The sequence below is a fragment of the Lutra lutra genome, chromosome 11, assembly GCF_902655055.1.
Source record: "Lutra lutra chromosome 11, mLutLut1.2, whole genome shotgun sequence".
Lineage (NCBI taxonomy): Eukaryota > Metazoa > Chordata > Mammalia > Carnivora > Mustelidae > Lutra > Lutra lutra.
In genome coordinates, this window is record NC_062288.1 from 41,136,831 (window position 1) to 41,160,222 (window position 23,392).

Below are 23,392 nucleotides of genomic sequence, written 5' to 3' on the forward strand. Positions count from 1 at the left end.
AAATAAAAATTCTGGAGGTTTATAGCCTTATGTAGAGAGTGGTATCCAATCTAAATAACATGACCTTATTAGAGGGAAACAGGAACACTTTAAATTTCTGTTTTAAGATGCTATATATCAAGTCTTCAGAATTACGCTCAGTTCTGATTCTCCCTTTCATCATAAAAATAAAAGTAATAACAAATAATGGTTTTGCATATTGGAAGGACAAATGCTCCATCTATGATGACCATAAGCCTCTTTTTTGAGCTCAGTCAAAGACGAACTCATTACAAAGACCGAAATATATTGCACGCTGCTGGCGGATGTCCCATCTGACCATTTCCATGCCTACGGCCATTTCAGATCTCCTTTTTTTCTGGACCCCACCTTAGCCCCTCAGCAGTGCCCCAAGGTCCATTTGATATGCCTTGTAGTTTTCTCTTGATAACCAGACATGATGTACTGATCAAAGGAAAAGTGCTGAAAAGAAACTGTTAGCAATGTGCTGGTGAGGTGTGGGGGAAGGAAGTATTCTATGGCCCTGTGATTCCGTCTCAGTCTTAATGAGCCTGGGCTTCTTGGCTATGAGCTGATTCAGAAGACTTCCTCCATTTTTTCCTCCCCACTCGGATGGTACAGGATGGCTAACGTGGGCTAGAGTTGCCTATTTCCCTTTCCCCAGGCTTCGGTAATATTCCAGCAAATTAGGCTGTGGTTAACTAGTTTCCCCTGTGGGCAGGCTTTGTTGAAAAGAACAGGGTGCTTTGGCGGATTTCAAAATGGCACCTTTCCCCTTCTTGCAGCTAGAAGCACTAGAGATTTTCCTCTGTTATTCACTTTGGGAACGTGGTCAAACTCCTGAAGATAAATCTCATAATACTGGGGAGGTCCCCTGTGACGAGGTCCTCCTGGAATGTTTACCTATCAGACCTATCTACACAGAACCTCCATCAATTCCTCAGTTCCAGCACTGGTTTTCCTTCCCCGGCACTGTGTTGTGCCCGAGTTTTCGCATCTGAGAGACTACCCAGGAGCCAAGCACCGATGCAATCACACGAGGGTTTATTTGACAAGCTTAAGCTTGGGCCCAAGTATACCTGACGCAGCGGAGTAGGGCCTTGGACCCTGAACCAGATTACAGTCAGAGTTTTTAAAGGCAGAGTAGGGGTGGGCTCGGCAGTGGGTGAGAACAAAGGGGATATTCAGAAGGACTATCAGGGTAAAGAAGACTGTCAGGATATTAAAGTCCTGTTTACTATCAAGCCAAGGCCGTTTTTCCCTCTAATGAGGCACTAGCATGAAGACAGTTGGGAGTTTCCTGGTGGAATGTCACATTGCTCCTATTAAGCATCCTTGTTAGTGAGATTCAGCACTAGGACATTTGTAAACCGAGGGAGACTCCTGTCTTGCAGGATTGTGATTTTTTACAAGTTAACTATTTGTTCACATATACTACCGAGCGGAGGGGAGCGGGTGGACAGGGAGTGCAAGGTGCCAGCTTTTGCTTTGTCAAGATGGCTGTACTTACGTCAGGGCTAGACTCGAGGTGGGTACAGCCTTGTTTTTCTTGGCCTCTACAACTGGTTCCTGCTCTGGTTTCCACTCGGACTCTGTCAGGTAAGGTGTGATTCCCTGTATTTTCGTCTCCAATTTGGAGACATAGCCAGTGTCAGGAACAAAGTTGCTCTTCCTAAAATACTTTAGGTATGATACATTACACACACATACACACACACACCCCAAAATTTTTACTTACAGCATGGACTTTTTAAAAAAATTTAATTTTTTGAGAGAGAGCAAGCATGAGTGGGGGTAGGGGTAGAGGGAGAGGGAGAAGCAGCCTCCCCTCCGAGAAGGGAATCCAGGCCAGGGTCGATTCCAGAACACCTGCATCATGACCTGAGCTGAAGGCAGACACTTAGCCAACTAAGTGCTACAGGTGCTACAACATTGACATTTTAAAGAAGTAACTGCCACTTGCTTAAATAAAAATCAGATATACAACTACGTTTTCAGTTTGGATTTCTGATGCCAGCTGTGATCTTTCCTACACTCTTCCCGCATCCATCTACTGAACTCTGTTCCAATTAAGGATCTGGTACCAGCAACAGAGGCTTTAGTTTGAATTTAAATTATGTGTCCTATTCTCCCAGGGTAACTTCACTTTAAACCTTAAATCCAAAAGTACAAGGAAGGATTGTCCACTATTGTAGACGCTTATAGTATCAAGCAGCAGGTGCGGAAAGGTGTTAGAGAGCAGAAAAACAATCCAGATAGACCTGAAGCCATAGAATGTTTGCACCGTATGAGACCAGCCCTTCATAAACTTGGCTTTTTGTACTCCAATTTACTTTTAAAACACAGAAAAACTCATACTTTAGTTAAAGTTTCCAGTGACTCACGTTTCTAAATACACTATTTTATTTACAGGTTGTCCTTTCCTCTCTCATTCCAAAATGCAGGGCTTCCCCAACATCTTAATCTTCCATCAAATATCAGAAATATTACCTAATATAATTAATTATATATTATATATTAAAATTATTTTGTTAAACTGACATGCTTTCTCAATAGCTGATTCTTTTTTTTTTTTAAGATTTTATTTATTTGACAGACAGAGATCACAAGTAGGCAGAGAAGCAGGCATAGAGAGAGGAGGAAGCAGGCTCCCTGCCAAGCAGAGAGCCTGATGATGGGCTGGATCCCAGGACCCTGGGATCATGACGTGAGCCGAAGGCAGAGGCTTTAAACCACTGAGCCACCCAGGCGCCCTCAATGGCTGATTCTTATTATCACCTGTTTACATAGCTCCATCCAAAGGAACATGTTATTGAAATGGAAGAGGGATATTATTATGGTGTTTGGCTTACAGCAGGCAAACACCTAAAAGCTTCTCCAACAAAATGCAGGATCGATACTTAAGATGACAGCCCATATTTGGAATATGCTATAAAACGCTTCTCTTAAATTACACTATGTAGGTGGGGTGCTATAAAAAGAATGTTTTTCTTTTTGTACAACGAGCATTGCACAATGTACAATGTTACATTATTTTGAATTTTTAAAAAGCCTTTTTGTTTTAAGAAAAAGCCATTCAGATACTATTTCTTGTCTCACCCAAGTGATTAAATTTATCCTTAATTAAGGATATTGTAATTGTAATTTGTAATTTGTAATTACAAATTACAATCTCAAAGTCTGAGGCCGTTTCACTTAAAAAAAAAAAAATACAAGCCACTCCCCTTAGAAAATTAAACGACCAAGGTAAATTTGGATCACTATGAGTGGTTTTATCTAAATAGTACTAATATTTGGTTTCATCCTGGTGCCAAAACCATGTAGACAAACAGTCAATAAATGCTTATTTAGCTATATAAGATACAAGATTTTCTGTTCTTTTCCGTGCAGTATAGAGATGCCAGTTCTCTGTTCCCAATACTTAAGTAGAAGAGACAAAATAAAGACCTCAAAGACGAAAGGGGGCAGTTCATGCCTAATGCCAAAAAAGTAGGAACTGGCCCCACAAAAGCTCATGGAAGAAAGATCCCATAGGAAGGGTTTATTGAATGAACTTTCTCTTTTCTGTGTGGTGTTAAAGGGTCTGCTTTATTTTTAACAGACATGTATATGTTGATATATTCAGACAGCATCTGTAGAAGAGATACTTGTCATTTTCACCTTTCTATCACACAGAAGCTACCTCTTCCCCTACCGCAGACATAGAAATCCCTCCCCACACAGCCCTGCCAGCAGCACCCACCATCAATTCAGCAGCATTGGGAAGACCAGAGGCGGGCGGGGGGAATGTAACCTGCCTGCCAGAATGCGGTGGGCCGGGGACTCCCCACTCTCCCCAAAACTTAGCAGGCATCTTGGCATACAGCAGGTCTTTAATAAAGATGAGCTTTGCTAATTCAGTGGCTTAGAATTCCATTCTTGCCTAGGTATGAACCATTTCTTTGCTTACAGACTATAGCATTTTATTGCTTCCCAGGTCCAACGAGGGATATTGCTGGGAAAGTTTCACTGGTTGGGGAGCATTAAGAGCAAAGTCGTAAGAAGTCAAGGAGACAGTGGAGTACAGAAAACTAAAAAGGCATAAAGCTGGAGGCCACAAAATGGAAAGGGAAGGCCTGAAATATGTAGAGCAAATTAATGGCATCAAGATCAAGTTAAGCTGAATTAAAATCTGAGGGGAGTTACTGCTTTACCTAATGGGTGCCTTTTGTTAAAATTAGAAAGAATATCTTGTATACAAGTATGTACAGAATACATTTGTACAATTTAAAGACTAGTAATAAACACTCATATGCCCAGCACCCAGGCAAGAAATAGAATAGTACCATCCCTAAAAGCCACTCCATGCTCTCCCTGATTAAATCCCCCTGACCATTCTTGGTGGTAACCATTATCCTGAAATGGAAATTATTCTTTTTTTTTTTCCCCATTCATTACAACCTACATGTCCTTACGTCTGAACATTCATAATGGAATGATAATGTGTCTCTTCAATAACTAGCTTCTTTTATTCAAGTTTCTGTTGATTTATGTACTAGAGTGGATTCATTTTCACTGCAGGGTAGTATTTTACTAGATAACCATTTATTCATCTTACTGTTTATGGGCACTTGGATTTTTTCAGGTTTTTTTTTTTTTTCCTATTACAAACAGTGTTGCTGTCAACATTCAAGTACCTGTCTCCTAGTGTAAGTGTGCCAAAGACTCCTGAGACTATATACAGAGTAGCAGAAAGGCTGGGTCATACTCAGTTTTACTAAGTAATACACACTGGTTTTCAAAGCAGTCACACCAATTTGTGTTCTCACCAGCAGCAGACAGACGACAGTTCCCACAGCTCTATGGCATTCTCAGTCTTTCTAACTTCTGCCAATTTGATGGAACCTCTCTGCAATATTTAATAGCATTTCTATTCTTTTGATCATTTTCTCTACTGACTTGGCTGCCTTCTTCTTTATTCTTGTGAGTTCTTTATATATTCTGGATCCTAACCCCTTGTTAGTTACCCATGGTTTTGAAAATATTTTTTTTCCAGTTAGTGGTTTATCTTGTCCCTTTTTTGATATCTGCAAGTGAGAGATAATCCTGGTTAGTAGTGAGGAGTGGGGAGTTAGCGATTCATTGGGGAATAAAAAAACAAAAAGAAATCAAGAGAGGTTAGAATAAGAAGCCATTGTAGAGAATAGAGTCGATTTCTACATAAAGTTAGAACAATCTGAGCCAGTGAGCATTTAAATATAAGCAAAGAAGGAAAAAAATGATACTTAAGTGTTTTCATCTAAAAGCCTAATCCACATTATTTAATTTCCATTAAATGCAATGCTTACTAACATTTTTAAGTTAGCTATTTTAGGGGAGGGATTTTTTATTAAATGAAGAATTTTTTTTTAAGATTTTATTTAAGGACATCTGGATGCCTCAGCCAGTTAAGATTTTATTTATTTATGTGAGAGAAAGAGAGAGAGAGAGCATGAGGGGAGGGGCAGAGAAAGAGAGGGAGAAGCAGACTCTGCACTGAGCAGGGAGCCCAACTCCGCTCAATCCCAGGACCTGAGATCATGAACTGAGCTGAAGGCAGATGCTTAACCAACTGAGCTACCCAGGCACCCTTTAAAGGAAGAATGTTTGCCTGTACCTCAGATGTTTTCTGGAAGAAACTTACAAAAATTCATGGCAGCATATTCATATTGCTAACTTATTTTTGTGGGCATAGACGAACCCCATGAAAGCAATACCCTCATGTCTAAACATAAAATGTGACAGTGGCAAATATCCTGTGACTTAAGGTTTGTATTTTATTGTTTCATTTTTATCCCATTTCTTCATGGTAATGAGCATTATTTTTCTATTTTTCATTTCTTAGCCTTCTCCCAGCTCCCTTAAAAATATTTATGACATCACATCATTAGAGTCACACATGAATTCACAAATATTTTGAGCAACCAACAAGTATCAAGTTCTCTGCCATCACTTATAGTAAAATAATAAATAAAACTGGGCAACCCCCCCCCAAGAAACTTACACCCTAACGGAGAGTAATACAATAAGATAAATCTCACATTCTGTGTGAGAACAAGGTGCCATGAAAGCAAATAAAAGAGACATCCAACTCAATCTAGTTCAATCTCATTGCCTGATTCTGAAAGTTCTCCCATAATGCTTTTTTAAATTCATGCAACCCCAGCACCTCTGGCAACCACTGATCTTTTCACTATATCCAGTTTGGCCTTTTCTAGGATGTCATACGGTTGGAATCATAAAGTATGTAGCCTTCTCAGACTGGCTTCTTTCACTTAGCAAAATGCATTTAAGATTCCTCCATGTCTTTTTTGGTGACTTAATAACCTATTTCTTTTTATTGTTAAATAATATTCTCTTGTCTGGAGGTACTACAGTTTGTTAATCCATTCACCTATTGAAGGAAATCTTGGTTGCTTCCAGGTTTGGGCCATTATGAAAAAAAGCTGCTATAAATGTTTGTGTGCAGGTTTTTGTTTGGACATAAGTTTCTAACTCATTTGGATAAACACCAAGGAGATCTATTGCTGGATCATGTGATAAGTGCATACTTAGTTTGGCAACAAACTGTCAACTGTCTTTCAAAGTGGCTATATCATTTTGCATTCCCATCAGCAGTGAAGGAACGCTCCTGTCACTCTTCATCTTCACCAGCATTTGGTGTTGTCAGTATTTTGGATTTTTACTGTTTTAATAGGTGTGTAGTGGTATCTTGTTATTTTAAGTTCAATCACATTTCTGCTTCAGAAGAAGTAATTGCATTCTCTGACAACAAGCTCTTCATAGTATACACAGCAATAAATTCCAAATGGATTGAGGACCAAATGTAATGTTTGAAATTAAAACTTTAAAACTTTGGAAGATAATTTAAAAGAATATCTTTATGATCCTGAGGAAGTAAAAGATATATTACACAAGGTTTTAAAAAAAAAAAGCAACACAATTCAAAAGGAAAGATAAATAAATTCAACTACATTAAAAATGTCTATTTATTGAAGACCTCATAAATGAAAAGACAAACCACTGATCACTATGCACATAACTAAAAAAGTGTTAGTAACTAGAACAGATAAATAACTCCTACAAGTTAACAAGAACCCTATCCACACCCCCAGCAATGACCTTGGAAAACTTTAGATGTACAAATTCTACGGTCTAGAATTTCAATTCTTAGGCATTTACCTTAGAAAAACTCATGCATACCCGTCAGCAGAAGGATGAATAAAGAATTGTGGAATATTTAGTCAGCAGAATACTATACAATAATTAAAATGGCTTAATCTCAAAAACACAATGTTGAGAAAATGTTAGAAATTTTTTGAATGTTGAGAAAGTACATACCCTTTTATTAAAATTTTAAAATGATAGTATATATTGTACATAAATATCTGTGTATGTCACAGCCATAGAACAACATTACTAGTAATGATAAACATGAAATTCGAGACAGTCCTTTGCTTACCTCTGGAGATGGGCCTCCGCAGTCTGTATTGTGTTCTTTCTTAAGCAGAGTAAGGAGTATACAGGTTAGCCCCTTAATCTCCTTTTGTACATCCAAAATATTTCTAATTAATTTAATTGAAGGTTAAGAATCTAGGGGCGCCTAGGTGGCTCAGTGGGTTAAAGCCTCTGCCTTGGCTCAGGTCATGATCCCAGGGTCCTGGGATAGAGCCCCGCATCGGGCTCTCTGCTCAGCGGGGAGCCTGCTTCCCTTTCTCTCTCTCTGCCTGCCTCTGCCTACTTGTGATCTCTCTCGGTCAAAAAAAAAAAATCTATGGTGGGGAAGGAGGGGGGAATACTTAAAATAGAATGCTGTGTGCAGGACAGGGCTTCTGAGGGAAAGATTCTTCTTTAAGAACTTAGATAAGGTGGGGTGTCTGGGTGGCTCAGTCGGTTAAGCATCAGGCTCTTGATTTCAGCTCAGGTTGTGATCTCAGGATTGTGAGATGGAGCTGAGTCAGCTAAGTGCTGGGCATGGAGATTCTCTCTTTCCCTCTCTCTCTGCCCATCCCCCCCCCCCAAAAAAACAAAACAAAAACCTAGATAAAGTCCTTACAGTGTACATATCACACTCAGTGTGGAACCCTTCAGCTGTGACCATGCTCCTGCCTTCCCTTGCAGCATTGACCCTCCTCCTAGAGCCTCTCTCCTCCTTCCTGGCATTTGCCCTTGGGTACCACCAGCCCCAGTGAGCACTGCCCCCCTAGTTCTACTCAGCCACTCTCACACCACAGCTTCTCCGTGTATCTCTGCAAAAGGGACCCCACACACCCCCGAACCGGCTATTCCCACATTTCTCCGGTATACCTCAATTTCATGGCATGTGGCAGAAGTCATTTTTAAAGGACATTTCTGAAACAATCAGTGACATGGCATTAATAAAACATCCATCCCAGCACGGGCATTACTGACCGTTCTCGTTACTAAACCTCAGGTGGTATCTGCAGAGTGACTGGCTTTCTTGAATAGTCCTTGTTTCTGTACACAGCTGGCTCTCCCACTTGATATTCTGCTTAAATACCTACAATTCTATGTTTAATGGTTAAGTGCAAAAATGCTCCAAGTTTTATTGCCACCACTGGAATGATTTTCCTGTCCTTTCTGTGCTCAATACCCAGAGCTGAAATAGCATTTGGTAAAATGATACCACACTATATCATCTTTAAGAAGTTTTTTGCTGCAAAACACTCCTCCACGACTGCCAAAGGATGTTTTAGTTTTTGAAAACATCTGAATTCCATGGAAATTGGCAAGGATGTCTCACAGGGAAATTTTTTTTTTTAAAGATTTTTTAATTTATTTATTTGACAGAGAGATCACAAGTAGATGGAGAGGCAGGCAGAGAGAGAGAGAGAGAGGGAAGCAGGCTCCCTGCTGAGCAAAGAGCCTGATGCGGGACTCGATCCCAGGACCCTGCGATCATGACCTGAGCTGAAGGCAGCAGCTTAACCCACTGAGCCACCCAGGCGCCCCTCACAGGGAAATTTTTGATCCTAGTTACTCAAACAAGGGATGTGTCACACCCAATGGGCACAGAGAAAGAGAAGGTAACCCCAAACTGCAAAACAATTTAAAATACAACAGCAAATAGTTAATGGAGAAAAAATGAAAATGAAGCTCAATAAAGAAGCCAATCAAAGGATTGGAATCACCCCCAAGGTTAAGGTCACTATCAAGTTAGGTTTTGGTATATCACCAACCCCAACCCCAACCTCACACCCAACATCCTTTTCTGTTCCTCTTCTCATTCCCAGTTTCCTGCTGAATGAATTACCACAGTTGGGTTCTGGCCTCGCTCTTGCTGAGCATTTATTAAGTACCCAGAGTCTGTCCTTCCCTTTCATGCCACCATCAACCCCACCTGTTCTGTGTCCTATCCACAAGGGTTCATCCCGTTTTCTCAATGGAAACTTGTCTTCTCTAAAGGTACCATGAGAAAGGATGGCTCCCCATCACAGGTTCATGGACGTGCCCCCCCGAGCTCTAATCCAGACAAATGAATCACTGAGGGTGAAATTTTACACTCCGTAAGAGGCATTTAGGGGAGACATTTAGGGGCTAAAGGGGTTTTATCAGGTTCCCGACATCACAACCCCTGTGTAACTGAGAACTCTATCTGCCCCTGTGGCTATGTAGTAGGTCAACTTGCAGGGATGGACAGAAGCCTACTTTGTCTTCTTTTCTTTTTTGTGGTTGTCACCCCAAGCAAACCTGGCTTGTGCCACGCTACAGGACAAGATGGAACAAGCAAATAGACTTGGTCTCCACACTCTGCCTTTAACTCAGGTCCCAGACTCTGAGCCCTCATTGGAGGCCACACTATGCTGTGGTCTACTGCTTGGCTTTCTCTTTGAGACTTTGCAACTTTGGGTCTGGTGTTCTGTGTTCCATCTCAAGCCTGGTTCAGGACCCCCAAGTCCATATCTTATGTAGGTGTTCCAGGTACTTATACAATCCCATTCAGGTCTGACCCTGAGACTTCTCTGGTGTCAACCTATCAAGCTGGTGCTTCCCGCTGACCCTCCTGAGCCCCCATCTCAAGCCCTGACAGTGGATCTCAGTTCCAACTTCAGTTCTGTCTCTGACCTAGTGCTCAAGGTGAGCAAGGCCAACCCTAGACATGAGGGCAAAAAATGTTTACCTGCACGGTGATTATGTGTGTGGTACCATTTGAGGGGCCATTGGATAGGAAGATGGTGAGGAACCCACACTCTAGAGTTGGATCACTTGGGTTTGATTTCTGCCTCCATTACCAATATATTAACTGTTTGACACTGGGAAAATTTCTTAACCTCTCCAAGTTTTCCTTTGCTGGAATGGCCATGGCACTTACCTCCTAAGATAATGGTTAAAATTAAACATAACCTACAAAGACTGCCTGGTGGTCAGTGCATTAGCTAATGCTGTCATTATCACTACAATCAAGTGTTATAGGGCCTGTGCTTCCACTCTTAGAGATTAACCTTTATCCGCCCCTCCTCAGACCCATTATACTGATTCAAAGTAGGTTTTTGGTGACAGCCAGAGAACTTTATTCTTGAGAGGATGGTAGTGAGTACAAGGAAACCTGAGGGTAGGAGTTGGTGGGAAAATTTGAAGAAAACAGTATAGATGGGGAAGGAAGCACAAGAGATGAATTTTGCTAATTTGTAGCTGTGCCTGGGCACAGAGTGTGTGCCCAGAGTGTGTGTCTCCTACTGGGGAAGAGAGTGGAGCTTGTGTGTTGGCTAGGTTACTATCATGATACTTCTGTGTCGAGTAACTCAAGGAGGTCCCTTCATAGGGGAGATGCGCTATGGGTGCTGTTAAATAGAGCACACTCTAAAGAGTGCCCCCTGGAGTTGTGTGACACGATGGCGCTGACCTGACAATGTTTGCCACCCCTTCAACATCCTTTACACACCACCCCACTCCCCTCCCCTCTGTGTAAAACCTTGCTCCAAAGGAAGAATGAGTGATGTAAGCCAATGGTTCTCACCTAGAGTGATTTGACTCCCGCGGACATGTGGTTGTCACAACTGGGCAGGGGAGGGGTTGCTACTGGCATCTCATGGGTAGAGTCCCAAGATGTCACTGAACATCTGACAACCCCCATGGCAAAGTATCTGGCCCCAAATATCAATACGGCTAGGCTTGAGAAATCTTTTTTTTTTTTAATTTAAATTCAACTAATTAACATATAATGTATTATTGGTTTCAGAAGTTGAGGTCAGTGATTCATCAGTCTTATATAATACCCAGTGTTCATTGCATTATGTGCCCTCCTTAATGCTTGTTGCCCGGTTACCCTGTCTCCCCACTCCTTTCCCTTCCAGTAACACTCAGTTTGTTTCCTGTGATTAAGAGTCTCTTATGGTTTGTCTCCCTCTCTGGCTTCATCATGTTTTATTTTTCCTTCCCTTCCCCTATGCTCTTCTGTTTTGGAGAAACCCTGTTCTAAGTTAATCATAGTAGTTGTTTCTCCTTGCCAGTGTTGAGTTCAGGGACCCAAACATTCTTAAAGTGAAAAATGCTTGGTATGCAGAGGTGGAAAGTGAACAAGAGTAGAATTTCACATGTTGGTTGAAGTGGTGAGGATCCAAGACTCCACAGATGAAACGACCTCAAGATTATTAATTATCTCCATCCTTATTCCTCCCTTTAGGAATTCACCAGAAACTAAATTTTATATCCATTTCACCCAGGTCTAGAAAGAGTAGGAAAGCTAATATTTAAGTTGCCTTTCTATATTTTATAAAGTATATTTTATTTCTAGAAAAAATCCATACTCAGCTCCCTATAAAAAAGCACCCCTCTTCCTAAAACCTATGTATACATAATCTTGGGATATGTTTGGTTTTCTGTCTCCTGGCTTTCCTGGGACTTGCCCCTCATCAAGAACTCATCCCTACCCTCTTCTAAGCACTGTTCCAGGCCATAAGCTTCTCAAGGAAGATTCTCCATCTTCCCCACCTGTTTATTCCTCATACCTAAAACAGTTCTTGGTACACAATACGCACTCCATAAAGGTTCATTGAAGGACTGAATGGGTGAACATATAGATGAATATAATCTGGAATTTTGTTCCCCATTTATTCTGCTGTTTTGCTCCTAAGAATTACTAGGCGTCTTTATTTTTATACATCTACTGGTACCTGATATCAAGTGTGACTTCAATGGATCCATTTCATATTTTTTCCTAGGACGTTTTCATCTGTCCCCTCAGATTTTTATTTAACGTGCTTGTTAGTGAGTCTCTTAGCTATCATCTTCTTCCTGAGCCTCACAAAATCCACAGAAGCCCTTGCCAGCCTTTTTTCATCCTCCTCATGCTGAAACTTGTTTTCTCCCTCCGCACAGTGTTGGGGCTGCTCCCGCTGCCTGGGGAGGAAGAGCCTGTCCCCAGGCTGCTCCAGCCCCAGCAGATCTTTCACCTGCATTGACTTCAGACATGTCTCCCCATCTCTGGTGGCTGCACCCAGACTTTCCACCCACCGTAGCCTCTGGGCTGGATCTCCCCACAAATCCCAGGAATCCCTTCTGTCTGGTTTATATCTTGAATGATTTCCTCCATCCTGTCTCAAAACCCTTCATCTTTTCTAATAAGAAGAGAGAAAGATGTTCCTCTCTGCACATGCAATTATTTTTCCTATTTTGGATTCTCTTGCAATCCTACAGAAGAGAATAATACCCTGTGTTAGCACCACCCTCTATCTCCTCAAATAGTCTGTGAATAGTATTGTTTGGAACCAGGTTTATTGCTTAAATTGAGAGCTCATTTTTTAAATATTTTTTATTTTTTTATTAACTTATAATGTATTATTAGTCCCAGGGGTACAGGTCTGTGAATCGCCAGGTTTACAGACTTCACAGCACTCACCATAGCACATACCCTCCCCAATGTCCATAACCCCACACCCTCTCCCTAACCCCCTCCTCCCTGCCACCCTCAGTTTGTTTTGTGACATTAAGAGTCTCTTATGGTTTCTCTCCCTCCCAATCCCATCTTGTTTCATTTTTTTCTTTTCTTACTCCCCAAACCCCCCATGTTGCATCTCCACTTCCTCATATCAGGGAGATCATATGATAGTTGTCTTTCTCCGATTGACTTATTTTGCTAAACATAATACCCTCTAGTTCCATCCATGTTGTCACAAATGGCAAGATTTCATTTCTTTTGATGGCTGCATAGTATTCCATTGTATATATATATACCACATCTTCTTTATCCATTCATCTGTTGATGGACATCTAGGTTCTTTCCATAATTTGGCTATTGTGGACATTGCTGCTATAAACATTCGGGTGCACGTGCCCCTTCAGAGCACCACGTTTGTATCTTTAGGATATATACCCAGTAGTGCAATTGCTGGGTCATAGGGTAGCTCTATTTTCAGTTTTTTGAGGAACCTCCACACTGTTTTCCAGAGTGGTTGCACCAGCTTGCATTCCCACCAACAGTGTAGGAGGGTTCCCCTTTCTCCGTATCCTCTCCAGCATCTGTCATTTCCTGACTGGTTAATTTTAGCCATTCTGACTGGTGTGAGGTGATATCTCATTGTGGTTTTGATTTGTATTTCCCTGATGCCGAGTGATGTGGAGGACTTTTTCATGTGTCTGTTGGCCATCTGGATGTCTTCTTTGCAGAAATGTCTGTTCATGTCCTCTGTCCATTTCTTGATTGGATTATTTGTTCTGTGGGTGTTGAGTTTGATAAGCTTTTTATAGATTTTGGATACTAGCCCTTTATCTGATATGTCATTTGCAAATATTTTCTCCCATTGAGAGCTCATTTGAAAACTGCTTAATCAGGTTGGGTTAATAAATATATATTTTATTTTCACTTTCCTTGACCACACTAGGTGCTAAGAGATTTGACCAATCAAAAATAATGCACATAAATGTTGAAGTTAAGGAAAACTTAATACAATGCATGATATTACAAGTAACTGTTGAAGGGGTATCTGGGTGGCTTAGTTAGTTAAGCGTCTGCCTTTGGCTTAGGTCATGATCCCAGTGTCCTGGGATCATCCTTGCATGGGGCTCCATGCTCAGCGGAGAGTCTGCTTCTCTCTCTCTCTCTGCCCCTTCCCCCGACTCATGCACACTTATGTTCTCTCTCTCTCTCTCAAATAAATAAATAAAATCTTTAAAAAAAAAAAAGCAAGTAAATAGAGAAAATGGCCCCAAGTCGAAGAAATACTGACTTGTGCTCTGTACATCAGGTATGAATGTGATTTCTAAGTGTCCGTGTCTTTGCAAAAACAGTGACTTGTTCCTTATTTTCCCTCATCTAAGGAGTAGGGGATAGTTTTGCTTTGATAGAAGCACAGGACACACATGGTATAATAAGGAGTCTGACTCCTTATTTTTAGGTTTGCTGACGAGTTGCAAGCCTCTTTCCCGAGTGTCTCACATCTGGGCACACTCAGAAGAAACCCCGGATGCTCCTTCCTTTGGCTCTCTGAAAAGTTGAGCTCCGGAAGTTCATGCTTGCATGGAGGAAAACTCACCACAGCCCTGCCCTCCAACCACCATAAAAACCCCAATTAGGTCTCTTTTCTTGGCTTCCTCAAGCCCTGCTCTCCCCAGAGAGTGTCATTATATAATCAATAAACCTGTTACAGTCAGTATGCGTGTGTGGCATCATCAGTCTTGACATCAAAACAAAATTTTACGTGGAGCCCATTCTGCTTCTGCAGAGGACTAACAAAACATAGTATATTGGAATAAAAGAGACATATTACCAAGAAGTAGGGCCTTCTGCAGCGGTAGAGCAAAGGGAAGTCACTGTTGGTGGCAGAAATTCTCCCACAAAGTGATCTAGTAAAGCTAGAGAAGAAGATGTAACATATTCAATGTATCCCTGCTCTCCTCCCAGCCCGGTTACTATGAAATTAACAAATGTCTGCTCTGAATGTTGATGACCATCCAGGAGTCTGGCCGGTTTGGGAAAAAATAAAAAAGAAGCAAAATGTGTCTTCTCCTCATTGCTGCTACATAAAAGTAGGAGAGATCCAGCCAGAAGTGCATAGTTGGGACACATATGTTACAGGTGGGATCATTCTGTCAAAGCAGAAAATTTTTCATGCCACCTATATTCTGAGGTTGTTCTCCCCCTCAAAAAAACTTCACAAAAAGTATCCATCCCTAAATGAATGTAGGACATTGTTTGACTGTAATTCCTCATCCAGTTAGCAGGTTTAATGAGATGAATACCACAGGCCAGCAATCAACCTTATCAGATTAAAATCCAATTTGCCAACTGAGACAGAAGTGTTCATCAATTTCGTAAACATGTGGAAGAGAAAAATTATGTTTGTCATGCTGAAATATATAGGACACTGCATTTGACAAATGGGAAAAAATGTTGTCAATATCTTTCTCTGAATTAAAGGAAAAATTTTAAAATAACACATTCTAGGGGCACCTGGGTGGCCCAATGGGTTAAGCCTCTGCCTTCAGCTCAGGTCATGATCTCAGGGTCCTTGCATGCAGCCCCGCATCGCATCGGGCTCTCTGCTCAGCAGGGAGCCTGCTTCCCCCTCTGTCTCTGCTTGCCTCTCTGCCTACTTGTGATCTCTGTTAAATAAATAAATAAAATCTTAAAATAAAATAAAATAACATATTTCATTCCCCCACTAAAATACTTCAGGATTAGCGTATGAGCTAATGTGCTAAGAGGACTGAAGCAATGTTTTCCCTTCCCTTCTTCTTTATCATGTTTTATTATTCTTATTTCCTCTACATCTTAGAAGTCAAGAATGGAATAAATAGCCGGAAGGATGGAACTTCAGGGAATTATTCCCGTCTGTGCTTTGTAATTTCGCAAGCCATTCTACGTCTGGTATTCATTTCCTGCTAGTGGTTGAACGGATGTCTTTAATGTCTCTTTACAGATGAGAGCCCAGGAGACAGGTAGGCAAAACCTTTAGCACTGATTACCATCAGCCAGCGGTTACACAGCGTCATTTATGATCGTTGACAAGAGACAGATGACAGGAGGCTGGGGTGGGTTAATCCAGAAAATGTTACACTTCCTGCCAAGTTGCAACTTGCCTTCTAGGACAGAAAGGCTTATAAGAGCAGAGATGGGACTGTTTGAGTTATTTTTTAAAACTTACATTAATAACCAGTAGTATTATGTTTTATTCGTTCTAGGACTAATATGCTACTTAGGACATAGTAGGGGTGCCTGGGCGGCTACTTCAGTTAAGCAGCTAAGCATCTGCCTTTGGGTCAGGTCATAATCTCACCATCCTGGGATCCAGCCCCATGTCAGGCTCCTTGCTCACCGTAGAGTCTGCTTCTTTCCCATTCCCTCTGCTGCTCCCCCTGCTCAAGTTCTCTCTCTGTCTCTACCACAAATAAATAAATCAAATCTTTAAAAAAATGAATCAATAGCATTAGAATCATTGGGTATTTTTGCTGACTGCCAAAGCTTTTTTTTTTATCTTATTTCATCTTAACATACACTGATGAATAAATATTGAGATAGCTAAGTCATTCTAATTGAAAAAATTAGTATGGCCATCGTGATCTGAATTATGATAAAGGAACAATGCTTGCTGAAAAATTGTTAAGAACATTTGCATATATTTCCCTGAATACTCGGGAAAGAGTTTTTTGAGCTACATTCCCAGTCTGGGAGGTACTTGGTCAGGGATTTTTCTTATCTTTAAGTTTATTAGATATTGCCAATTTTCTCCCAAATGAAGGTATCTGTTCAAATTTCCTCAATCTGAGTAAAAGGTTTTCATCAATCCATATCTTTACGAGCATGGGGCTTATCGTGCTTTTAAAATTTTTGTAGTATGTTAAATACAGGGGGTTTTTTTGCATTTTTTTTTTATATATAGTGAGGCGGAGTATCTTTTAATGTTTTATTGGGGGGCGCCTGGGTGGCTCAGTTGGTTAATGTTTTATTGGTTTCTCAAGTTTAATCTTCTGCTCCTCTGTAAGTTATCTCATACCTTTCCCATTTTTCAATAAGAGTTTTTTAATCTTCTTCCTATTGATTTGTAAAGTCCTTTTACATCCTGAATACCAACCCTCTGTTGGTTGTAAACACTGGAATTATATTCAATAGGTTGTCTTTTCCACTTTCTTCAAAAGCTTTTGATGCAGTGTTTATTTTAATATAATTCAATCCATTGATCCTTTCTTTCTTAATCACAGCAGCACTGTTTGTAATAATGGGAGAAATCAAAACAACTTAATACATCACCAGGAAAATGGAAAAATGAACAAATAAATTCAGATACATTCGAACAAGGAAATGCTATGCAATGGGAAAAGAATTGGAGGTACACACATCAGCATAGATGGATCTCACAAATAAAACACTAACTGAGAAAAACAGGTTGAAAATAATAAGCAATATAAATATATATAAGCTTTAAAAATTTTTAAATGAACATAAGGCCTAAAGAAATACATGAGAATACAAATTCCTGAATCAGGTTTATCATTTAGTTCTTGTATATTTTTCTACTTTTATCTTTGAAATTATAAGTTACTGAATGCATAAGTATCTATGTCTTTCTTCGTTGAGCCAGGTCAGTCATCTCAGGAAGTCATGTTGAAGAAACACACGGTGGGTACTGATCCTCCACAGATTCCTAAGAGAGTGTCTTCCGATAAGACATGGTTGAGTTCATTGCCAATGCTCAGCAAAAGACGATCACCAATGCTATGTCATTTTTATAGACATTAAATGATGGATCCCAGATACTGCAGATAATCAGGTTAGAACCAACCCCACAACATGATTTTTGGTCTCAACTCTCCAGTAAAACAAGCAGGCCAAAAAATATAGGAGTATAAGGAGATTAAAAACTATTTATTTAAAGTTTCATTTGAACAAAATTAATAGAATTGCAGAGGATTACTTTGGCAAGCTGGCACATCACGCAGAGCTTTAATGACTCCCAGTGCCAGGGCACAAACACTTCTAGAAACATCACTGATCTTAGCATTATCAGAGAGCCAAATGCCACTGCCCCTACATATGGCTTAAAGAAGATAGTTGTTGTGAAATGAAATGTGTTAATTTCTGACACAGGAGGTGGTGTTTTTTGATGTATTAATCCTCCCTTTTGAAGAATAAATTCTTCATTTCCAGTCTTCAGCTAGGGAGGAAAGACATCTGCTTGGGTGAAGAAAATTTTCTTAACCAAAGGTCAACCTTTTCAATATCAAGGTCAAGGGAAACATAAGGACATTAGTAGGAACAAGGAGGCTATCTGATGCTTCTCTAAAGCTCCTGAACACTTTAAACACCTACTCTTTCAGCACCCTAGACAACATTTAGATTAATTTCATCTACATATACTTTACATATATCCATTTTTAAAAAGATTTTATTGATTTACTTGACAGAGAGAGAAAGAATACAAGCAGGGGGAGCAGCAGAGGAAGAGGAAGAAGCAGCCTCCCCTCTAAGCAAGGAACCTGACATGTGGCTCAATCCTAGGACCCCAGGCTCACGACCTGAGCTAAGGCAGACACTTAACTGACTGAGCCACCCAGGTGCCCCACATATATCCATTTTGATAACTAAATACCAGCTCTGTTGTAGTTTGCTGGACCATGTGGCATAAACCCTTCATGAAATTGAATGAAGACAAGCTACAGGTCGATGACCATTTTGGTCACTGGCTCTGCGTGTATCCCCAAGACTCAGAAGCTCCTTCAGGACTTCCTCAGAAGTAAGAATTTAAGGTGGACTTTACACACCAATGAGGCTATTACTTATGGTAGAAGTCTAGGCAACCATCGTAGTTGAAGAAAAATCTGACTATGTCTAGGGTTTAGGAGTCAATGTAGCCCTTGTTGTTCCCTGGTATTTTAACTGCTGATCTCACCATACTGTAAAGGCACAAACTGTCTTTATCTTTAATGATCAGCCTGGTATGCTCATTCAGGTCTATGAAGCTGAATGGGCAATAACCAAGAATAACCATATGCTAGGCAAGTTTGAGCTCACAGATGCATCTCAGATTGAAGACACACCTGATATGGGTTTCTCCAGCCTCTTCAATATGTAACTAAATACAAGAATATATAAAAAGAGGCCAAGATTATGACAAAGGCCATTGGATCAAGGAAGATATTGAGCAGATAACCCAGAAAGATGAATGAAGAGACAAGTTTTTCCCCCAGGAATTTCTTCAAATCCTTGTATTCATCATGAAGACCAACATAGATGTTAAAGAACATCAAGGCAAGATCAATAATGATAACAAATAGACAATTCCTGACTAGGGTCACAAAAACAGTCAGTTAGCTAGGCAAGAATCATATTGCTGAGAAGGAAAAATATGTGCATAAAAAGAAGAGATAGAAATGATCTGAAACCCCATCATTCTCAACTGTATCAGAATGTCAGCAGCTTACCAAGAGGAGTGTCTAGAAGCATCCTTAGGGCAGAACTCTTCATCTACATGATGATTATAGATTCCAGTCTTTCCTGGACATTCTTAGTTTATGCCTGTTATCCTGAGCTAAATATTAATAGTGCTACCTTCACTTTAAGGGAGTCCCAGTTTGAAGGATAACTTATGTGGCACTCCTCATTGTGACCCACCATTAAAGAGGCCAGTCAGACCAGAGAACAAAAAGAATATTCCATATAATCACAAAATCTGTAGGATTCACATTTGTGACAAGAAATCCTATGAAAGTTTTTTAAAAATCCTGTATGTACTTGGGTATAAATAACTTAATGGGCATTATGAATGCTTGATTGTGGGGAAACAGAAAAAGTGAATACATTGCACTTGATGGTTCTGAAAACAAGTGGAAAACATAATTCATATACTGAAGAGTAATGCTAAATGGGCAACATCTAAAGTAGAAATATTGTATAACAAATGTTTTATAAGGAACCAAAAAACAACTAAATGAAATATAGCACAATGCTAAAAGCGGTTGTCCTTGGAGTAGAGGATTAGAAGTGATTGCTTGCTTTCTTCCTTGTATTTTCTGTAGTTCCCAATTGTTTTACAGTAAGCACATATTGCTCTTATAATCAGAAAAAGACTTATTTAAATGTTCAGGGAAACTCACAAAAAAGCAAAGCATAGCTGCAGAATACAAGATAAAAGACTGACAGTGAAAAGATGAGCAAAGAGACATTAGGAGAATGCAAACCACAACTTGATTGAGACACCTGACAATGTAGAATTAAGGCCACAAAGCATTAAACAAGAAAAAGAAGGGCAAGTTTTCATGCTGAAGGCCACATCTACAAAAGCCATAATATATCTGTGTATGCAAATAACAGAACAGCAACCTTCAAACTGAGAAACCACAAGGAGAAGCAAGAATAAACTAAAACTTAATAATAATGGGCGCCTGGGTGGCTCAGTGGGTTAAGCCGCTGCCTTCGGTTCAGGTCATGATCTCGGGGTCCTGGGATCGAGTCCCGCATCTGGGTTCTCTGCTCAGCAGGGAGCCTGCTTCCCTTCCTCTCTCTCTGCCTTCCTCCCTGCCTACTTGTGATCTCTCTCTGTCAAATAAATAAATTAAAAAAAATCTTTAAAAAAAAAAAACTTAATAATAATGTTATTTCCCAAGTTTACCAAACAGGGAACACTCCTAAAAATTGACCATGTATTAACTTCCAAAGAAAATTTCATGAAGTCTCTTGAAGTAAAAATAATCAAAAATATTATGTAATCATGATGCAATAACCAGAAGTTCATAATAAAGTTCTTAAAGATCCTTCTGCACGGAAATTTAAAAATCAATATGACACAATTCTTGGGTCAAGGTAGAAAAACAAACTGAATTTGCAGAAATCTTAAGAAAGACTGATGAGAATACCATATATCAAAATCTGTAGGGTGCAGTTAAAGCAGTGATAGAAGGAAATGGATAACAACAAATATCGATAAAATAAAATAATAAAAATTAATGTAATAGCCAACTCAAAAAAATTTTAAAAAAGGAACCCCCACAAAACAATTAGAAAGGCTAAATTAACAAAAGTACAAATTAATGTCGGTAAAAAGAACACTTAAAATGGAGAAAAGGTTATTTGAAAAGATCAAATAAATTGACAAACCACTAGCTAACCTCACCAAGAAAAAGGGGAAATTTCAAGATCTTCAAGACATACACCCAAAATAAGAAATTTCAAGGTGGAAGTAACCATCAAAACAGGGAAAATTAAAAATCCTAGGAGATTACCTCACAATTGTATGCCAATGAACAAACAATTTGAAAACCTTGAAGAAATTTTTCCTGGGAAATTTGATTTCCCAGCAAATTTTTTTAACCCCAGCAAAGTTTTTTAAAAATGTATTTAAACATATCACTTCTCTAGAAGAAATAACAAAAAACAAAAACAAAACCCAAAGAACTATCCCTATCCCATGAAAGCACAAGTCATCATAAGGGAAATCTACCAGCCTTCAAAGGGGATAATATCAATCAATTTTAAATGTGCTAACATATAGATAAAGAAGAAAAAGAAAACTTCTAAATTTTTTTTACTGAACTGAGAACAACATTCATACCAAAACCTGATGAAGGTTATACACATACACATACAAGAAAGCCATGGACTCCTCCCTCTTATAGCATTGCAAAAACCTTAAATCAAATATTAGCAAACAAAATCCAACAGCAACTTTTACAAACATGTCATAACGAATTAGAGCTTATTTAAGAAATTAAAGGAAATATTATTATTGGAAGATCTATTCATATAAAATTATATGAAGGGATTGACGGAGAAAAGACATTTGATCTTCTCAATGAATGCTGAAATTTATTCAACAAAAAGCTAAAACCCTTTCTAATAAAACTTAATAAAATATACAGTGAAACATACTTCCTGAACATGAATTCATGTTTCATACGTATGTCCCAGTGCATATACCCTGATTGAATATACCTCAAGAAGAAGGGAATGAAATGTCATTTTATAAATAATGAAATTTGAATATGGATGAGATATCAGGTAGTATTAGGAAGTTATTGTTAATTACCTTTGTTCTAATAACAGTGTTGTGGTTATCTAGGAGAATATCTAAGAAGATGCATACTGATGTATTTAGGGAGTGAGGTATCATGATTTTGAAACTTAGTTCCAAATTACTCAACAGAAAAAAAAAAGTATGTGAGAAAAATGCTAACAATTGTTGAGTTTGGTTGGAGGACATAGAGATGTTCATTGCACTATTCTTTCGACGTTTCTCTTTGAAATTCTTCTAGTAAAATGTTGAAGATTAGATGAAATTTATTAGAATAGTACTAACAGTACCTTTGCAATGTACTTTTCTCTCTAACTACTTTTGTTACACTCTTTTCAGTTCCAAGGATCAGAGATCCACTTAAGTTGTCTGGAAAAAACGATTTGCAGGGATGCAGTGGAACTGGATCTACAATTGGAACCCAACACTCATGGGCACTCAATTGGCTCTAAGAACTTTTGCCCTGACTGTGGCCCTGGGAGGGTCCACCTCATAGCTCTCTGTAGGTCTCCAGTCTCCTCAGTGTTTCTCCTGCCCTCTCAACTCTCCGACGGACTTCCTTCATTTTCCTGACTTTCAGGTTATCACATCTAATAAAGTTCCATCATCCTCACTCCTAGAAATCTACCTCAAAGGCATGCTGGCTAAAATACAAAATGGTATCTACACAAGGCTATCCATTGTGTGATCACCTATACTAGGACAAAGCTTTTCAATTTTATTTGTTTTCACAACGAACTCCCTTCAAAATGAGACCAGTCTTTACATTCTGATGCAGAGTAATCTCCAGCTTACTTTGTAAAGTGAAAAAAGCTATGTATAGTATACTTATTATGGTGTGCTTCCTTTTTGGGTAAGAAAAAAAGGCACACATAAATATATACGAATATACATATTTATTTCTATTTTCATAAAGAAGCGATGGTAGGATAAATGAAAAATTGGTAAAAACAAAAAACAAAAAACAAAAAACAAAAACAAAAAAAAACACTCCCCTGCAGTGGAAGAAAAGGGAAAAGAGGATGTCAGAGAGGGGAGCAAGCTTCCTGAAATGTAACTTATTCTCTAGTTTTCCAGGCTTGCTGGAGCCTGGGTTGTGAATGGCAGAGTGGCATCTATTGGCCAAGCAGGATAGAGGAGTCAGTCTGGATTCTGGATTCAAGGAAGGGAAAGAGCTTCCCTCTCTCTGTAGACAGTGTGACAAAGAGCAGGTGGCCAATTTTAGTCTGCCATTATGTCTCAGAAAGTGGGACAACCTGACATTATGTGTTTCATAAGGTGATATGTTAAAAAGTATGCAACAGTAACAATATAGCAATCTTTTTTTAAATTTTTTATATCTTTTCAGCGTAACAGTATTCATTGTTTTTGCACCATACCCAGTGCTCCATGCAATCCGTGCCCTCTCTAAT